Genomic DNA, 7,226 nt, shown 5'->3' with positions numbered 1-7,226 from the left:
TAATAACGATAACAGCGGAAGGCTTGGAAGATAAGTGAGTCCATCAACTCCAACAGCATCACTGAGTATAGGACCACGACCTAAAACTCCTTAATCGTCGTCTGAAAAGTCTGCAACATTAACGTTGCAGCCCGAAAACGGGTCAGCACATGGAATATGCTGGCAAGGTAACACATAGAGAGTAATGGAATGCAACAGCTATACTACATGCATATTTGGCTGGTGGAAAGCTCTATGGTTACAGTTTTGCGTAAAGCCAATTTTTCCCTACTTCAAAGGAATAAAATTTATTTAACTATCATGGTAGTTGTTAAACATTGAGAATGGTTGACAGCATTCTCAATCCCAATTAAGCATCATCATTAAACATAACCCAACAAAATTAATTTAGAGTAACATGTTGAGATTCACATGATAATCCAAGTACTAGATACTCAAGATGTCCATAACCGGGGACACGGCTAATCATGATTAGTTTGTTACACTCTGCAAAGGTTTGCGCACTTTTCCCCACAAGACTCGATCGCCTCCATTTGATTTCTCGCACTACATGATGTTTGAGAAGACGGATCACCGAGACATAGTCTTTCCGAAGCGCTAGCACCTTACGATCGGGTAGACCGTACCACCTACATCCCCTACATCTGCTAGTCTACCACTGTAAGAGTTCGCACAACTTAGTCAACTATGCTAGAGCCCATAATAGCTTGTGGCTGCACACGGAAGTTTCTAGTATGAATAGTCTCATGATCCCTTTGAGCCTGGGTGGCGGTCCAAAAGAAAACAGGCAAGTCCTGGAAATACCCAGGTGCCTCAATCCACCCAGATGTGTGTTTAAGTAGCCACCTTAGATAAACCATTAAATTAACAAAACTCACATCTGTCATGGATATCACTCACCCAATCCACGTCTACTAGCATAGCATGGCATAATAAGCATACGTAGAAGTAACTCCCAAAGGTTTGACAATAACAGGTAATAGGTACTACCTCATCTACTTCCCATCCCACAATTTAATTAGATCCTAATCATGCAATGTGTGAGGATTGATCTAATGCAATAAAACTGGGTAGTAGAAAAGGTATGATCAAAGTGTTACTTGCCTTGTTGATGATCCGCGAAACCTAACGATTCGAAGTAACACGCGGCGCACTCCGGGTACTCTATCGCAGACAAACAAACAAGCATACAATAAGTACTCATCTAATGCACAGGTAAAACTCAAATAAGAGATCTAACCAGAAGGTTCAACTTAAGAACTCCGGTTGGCAAAAAGAATCAAATCGAACGAAGCAACGAAAGTCAAACGGCGAAAGAAAACAACTTCATTCTAGTAATCTGGATCTAGGGCAAGTTTTACAGTAGCAAAATCTTGTTTAAGTTGGTTAAACGAATAGAGGGTTTCGAGACGAAACTCTAGGCGCTTGAATCGCCTGGTTCCGATAAACGAGCGAAAAGTTATACTAAAACGAAAATTGGATCAGGAATCGCGATCAGAAAAATCGCGGATTTAATCCGAGAAAAAGAAAACGACGAACGGATTAATGAACGAACGTTCGTTATCCAGATCTAAACGATGAACGTGTTCGTTTAAACGAACAAACTAGCGAACGCTCGCTATTTAACCTAAACCGAAAAAAACCGATCTAATAAAAAACGAAAACTAAAAAAACGAAAAAAACCGACGGAAAACCAATCGGTTTTCTAAAAAAACGGGCGGCGCGGATTACGAGGCGGCGGCGAACCTCGCGGCGCGGCGGGGCAGCGGCTCCGGCAGGCGGCGGCGCGGCGCGAGCGGCGCTGGCGGCGGCGGGCGCGGGCGGCTGGGGCGGCTCGGGGCTTGGGCTAGGGTTCCTCCGGGGGCTGGGCCGGCTTTTAAAGCCTGCCGGGCCAGAGTCCTATCCGGACACGGCCCGGTTAGGTCGGTTCTCTTTTTTTTTTAATATTCCGCTCGGAAGAAAAATAAGAAGAAATACTAAACGGACTCCAAAAATCCCGAAATAAATTTTTCCGGGCTTCTAAAATCAAGCCCGACAAAGTGAACATTTATTTGGGCCCTAAATGAAATTTTGAAAAACGCACATTTTTCCTAAATTCAAATAAAACACCGAAAAACTCCAAAATAAAATCTTATTTGATTTTATTATTAAATCCTCAATATTTCTTTATTTTCGGAAAGTCATTTTATTCCCTCTCTCATATTTTTGTAATAGAAATAATTGATGATAAAATAAATAAAATCAAATGATCTTATTCTCAAAATTTGAGAAAACTCAAATATGAAAATAACGAAATCCCCAACTCTCTCCGTGGGTCATTGAGTTGCGTAGAATTTTCTAGGATCAACCAAAATGCAAAATAAAATATGATATGCAATGATGATCTAATTTATAACATTCTAAATTGAAAATTTGGGATGTTACAAACCTACCCCCCTTAAGATGAATCTCGCCCTCGAGATTCGGGTTGGCTAGAAAATAGGTGAGCGTGGTCTTTGAACAAATCTTCCTCTCGCTCCCAGGTGGCTTCATCCTCCGTGTGGTTGCTCCACTGAACTTTGCAAAATTTGATAACCTTGTTGCGAGTAACTCGGTTGGCAAACTCGAGAATCTTGACTGGCTTCTCCTCGTAGGTCAAATCGTTATCCAACTGAATAGTTTCTAAAGGTACGGTATCTCTCAATGGTATGTCAGCCATCTCCGCGTGACACTTCTTCAATTGAGAAACGTGGAACACATCATGAACTCCTGACAATCCTTCGGGCAATTCCAACCTGTAGGCTACTTCCCCCATACGTTCCAATACTCGATATGGTCCTACAAATCGTGGTGTTAACTTCCCTTTAACTCCAAAACGCTTTGTTCCCCGAAGTGGAGATACTCGAAGATAAGCTCTATCTCCGACTTCGTAAACTGTCTCCTTGCGTTTAGAATCCGCATAACTCTTCTGTCTGGACTGGGCTACCTTGAGCCTATCGCGAATCAATTTCACCTTCTGTTCAGACTCTTTAATCAAGTCAGGTCCAAACAACTGGCGGTCTCCAACTTCGTCCCACGACAGCGGTGTCCTGCACCTCCTTCCGTACAAAGCTTCGAAAGGGGCCATCTTTAGACTGGTTTGATAACTGTTGTTGTAAGAGAACTCTGCATATGGCAAATTATTGTCCCAACTAGATCCGTAATCTAGCGCACAAGCTCTCAGCATATCCTCCAAAATCTGATTGACTCTCTCGGTCTGTCCATCTTTCTGTGGATGAAAAGCTGTACTAAATTCTAGCCTGGTACCCAAAGTTTCGTGCAACTGCTTCCAGAACTTTGAGGTAAACTGGGTTCCTTTGAGCCTGGGTGGCGGTCCAAAAGAAAACAGGCAAGTCCTGGAAATACCCAGGTGCCTCAATCCACCCAGATGTGTGTTTAAGTAGCCACCTTAGATAAACCATTAAATTAACAAAACTCACATCTGTCATGGATATCACTCACCCAATCCACGTCTACTAGCATAGCATGGCATAATAAGCATACGTAGAAGTAACTCCCAAAGGTTTGACAATAACAGGTAATAAGTACTACCTCATCTACTTCCCATCCCACAATTTAATTAGATCCTAATCATGCAATGTGTGAGGATTGATCTAATGCAATAAAACTAGGTAGTAGAAAAGGTATGATCAAAGTGTTACTTGCCTTGCTGATGATCCGCGAAACCTAACGATTCGAAGTAACACGCGGCGCACTCCGGGTACTCTATCGCAGACAAACAAACAAGCATACAATAAGTACTCATCTAATGCACATGTAAAACTCAAATAAGAGATCTAACCAGAAGGTTCAACTTAAGAACTCCGGTTGGCAAAAAGAATCAAATCGAACGAAGCAACGAAAGTCAAATGGCGAAAGAAAACAACTTCGTTCTAGTAATCTGGATCTAGGGCAAGTTTTACAGTATCAAAATCTTGTTTAAGTTGGTTAAACGGATAGAGGGTTTCGAGACGAAACTCTAGGCGCTTGAATCGCCTCGTTCCGATAAACGAGCGAAAAGTTATACTAAAACAAAAATCAGATCTGGAATCGCGATCAGAAAAATCACGGATTTAATCCGAGAAAAAGAAAACGACGAACGGATTAACGAACGAACGTTCGTTATCCAGATCTAAACGATGAACGTGTTTGTTTAAACGAACAAACAAGCGAACGCTCGCAATTTAACCTAAACCAAAAAAAAACCGATCTAATACAAAAACAAAAACAAAAAAAACTGAAAAAAAACCGACGGAAAACCAATCGGTTTTCTAAAAAAATGGGTGGCGCGGATTACGAGGCGGCGGTGAACCTCGGCGGCGCGGCGGCTCCGGCGGGGCGGCGGTGGCGCGGGCGGCGGCGGGCGCGGGCGGCTGGGGCGGCTCAGGGCTGGGACTAGGGTTCCTCCCCGGGGGCTGGGCCGGCTTTTAAAGCCTGCCGGGCCAGAGTCCTATCCGGACACGGCCCGGTTAGGTCGGTTCTCTTTTTTTTTTAATATTCCGCTCGGAAGAAAAATAAGAAGAAATACTAAACGGACTCCAAAAATCCCGAAATGAATTTTCCCGGGCTTCTAAAATCAAGCCCGACAAAGTGAACATTTATTTGGGCCCTAAATGAAATTTTGAAAAACACACATTTTTCCTAAATTCAAATAAAACACCGAAAAACTCCAAAATAAAATATTATTTTATTTTATTATTAAACCCTCAATATTTCTTTATTTTGGGAAAGTCATTTTATTCCCTCTCACATATTTTTGTAATAGAAATAACTGATGATAAAATAAATAAAATCAAATGATCCTATTCTCAAAATTTGAGAAAACTCAAATATGAAAATAACAAAATCCCCAACTCTCTCCGTGGGTCATTGAGTTGCGTAGAATTTTCTAGGATCAACCAAAATGCAAAATAAAATATGATATGCAATGATGATCTAATGTATAACATTCTAAATTGAAATTTTGGGATGTTACATCCTTGCATTAACATCAATCGGTGGGCATCTCCATAGCCCATTGATTAGCCTCGTTGATGTGAGACTTTCTCTTTTTTTGTCTTCTCCACATAACCCCCCTCATTATATTCTATTCCACCCATAGTGCTATGTCCATGGCTCGCGCTCATATATTGCGTGAAAGTTTATAGGTTTGAGATTACTAAAGTATGAAAAAAATGCTTGGCTTGTCATCGGGGTTGTGCATGATGAGAGCATTCTTGTGTGACGAAAATGAAACATGACTAAACCATATGATTTTGTAGGTATGAACTTTCTTTGGCCATGTTATTTTGAGAAGACATAATTGCTTAGTTAGTATGCTTGAAGTATTATCATTTTTATGTCAATATGAACTTTTGTCTTGAATCTTTCGGATCTGAATATTTATACCACAATTAAGAAGAATTACATTAGAATTATGCCAAGTAGCACTCCGCATCAAAAATTCTGTTTTCATCATTTACCTACTCGAGGACGAGCAGGAATTAAGCTTGGGGATGCTTGATACGTCTCCAACGTATCTATAATTTTTGATTGCTCCATGCGATATTATCTACTATTTTGGACTATATTGGGCTTTATTTTCCACTTTTATATTATTTTTGGGACTAACCTATTAACCGGAGGCCCAACCCAGAATTGTTGTTTTTTTGCCTATTTCAGTGTTTGGAGAAACAGAATATCAAACGGAGTCCAAATGGAATGGAACCTTTGGAAACGTGATTTTCTCATCACATAAGATCCAGGAGACTTGGACCCTCCGTCAAGAAAGCCACGAGGCGGCCACGAGGGTGGAGGGCGCCCCCCTAGGGTGCGCCCCCTGCCTCATGGGCCCCTCGAAGCTCCACCGACATACTTCTTCCTCCCATATATATCCACGTACCCCCAAACGATCGGGGATGGAGCCAAAAACCTAATTCCACCGCCGCAACTTTCTGTATCCACGAGATCCCATCTTGGGGCCTGTTCCGGAGCTCCGCCGGAGGGGGCATCGATCACAGAGGGCTTCTACATCATCATCCAAGCCCCTCCGATGAAGTGTGAGTAGTTTATTTCAGACCTACGGGTCCATATTTAGTAGCTAGATGGCTTCTTCTCTCTTTTTGGATCTCAATACAATGTTCTCCCCCTCTCTTGTGGAGATCTTTTCGATGTAATCTTCTTTTTGCGGTGTGTTTGTTGGGACCGATGAATTGTGGGTTTATGATCCAGTCTATCTATGAATAATATTTGAATCTTCTTTGAATTCTTTTATGTATGATTGGTTATCTTTGCAAGTCTCTTCGAATTATCAGTTTGGTTTGGCCTACTAGATTGGTTTTTCTTGCCATGGGAGAAGTGCTTAGCTTTGGGTTCGATCTTGCGGTGTCCTTTCCCAGTGACAGAAGGGGCAGCAAGGCACGTATTGTATCGTTGCCATCGAGGATGACAAGATGGGGTTTTTATCATATTGCATGAAACTATCCCTCTACATCATGTCATCTTGCTTAAGGCATTACTCTGTTTTTAACTTAATACTCTAGATGCATGTTGGATAGCGGTCGATGAGTGGAGTAATAGTAGTAGATGCAGGCAGGAGTCGGTCTACTTGTCTCGGATGTGATGCCTATATACATGATCATACCTAGATATTCTCATAACTATGCTCAATTCTGTCAATTGCTCAACGGTAATTTGTTCACCCACCGTAGAATACTTATGCTCTTGAGAGAAGCCACTAGTGAAACCTATGGCCCCGGGTCTCCTTCTCATCATATCAATCTCCATTACTTTATTATCGCTTTGCTTTTACTTTGCTTTTACTTTTTACTTTGCATCTCTATACCAAAAATACCAAAAATATTATTTATCATCTCTATCAGATCTCACTTTCGTAAGTGACCGTGAAGGGATTGACAACCCCTAAGCACGTTGGTTGCGTTGAGCTATTGTTTTTGTATAGGTATGAGGGACTCGCGCGTAGCCTCCTACTGGATTGATACCTTGGTTCTCAAAAACTGAGGGAAATACTTACGCTACTTTGCTGCATCATCCTCTCCTCTTCGGGGAAATCCAACGCAATGCTCAAGAGGTAGCATGAGTATTTGTGTTTTGATGTATCGAAGGTAGTTTGGAGTCCCGGATATGATCACGGACATGACGAGGAGTCTCGAAATGGTCAAGACATAAAGATCGATATATTGGACGACTATATTCGGACACCGGAAGTG

The sequence above is a fragment of the Triticum urartu genome, chromosome 4 (assembly GCF_003073215.2).
Source record: "Triticum urartu cultivar G1812 chromosome 4, Tu2.1, whole genome shotgun sequence".
NCBI classification, from domain to species: Eukaryota; Viridiplantae; Streptophyta; class Magnoliopsida; order Poales; family Poaceae; genus Triticum; species Triticum urartu.
The sequence above is the reverse complement of the archived record's forward strand: the minus strand, read 5'-3'. Positions refer to the sequence as shown.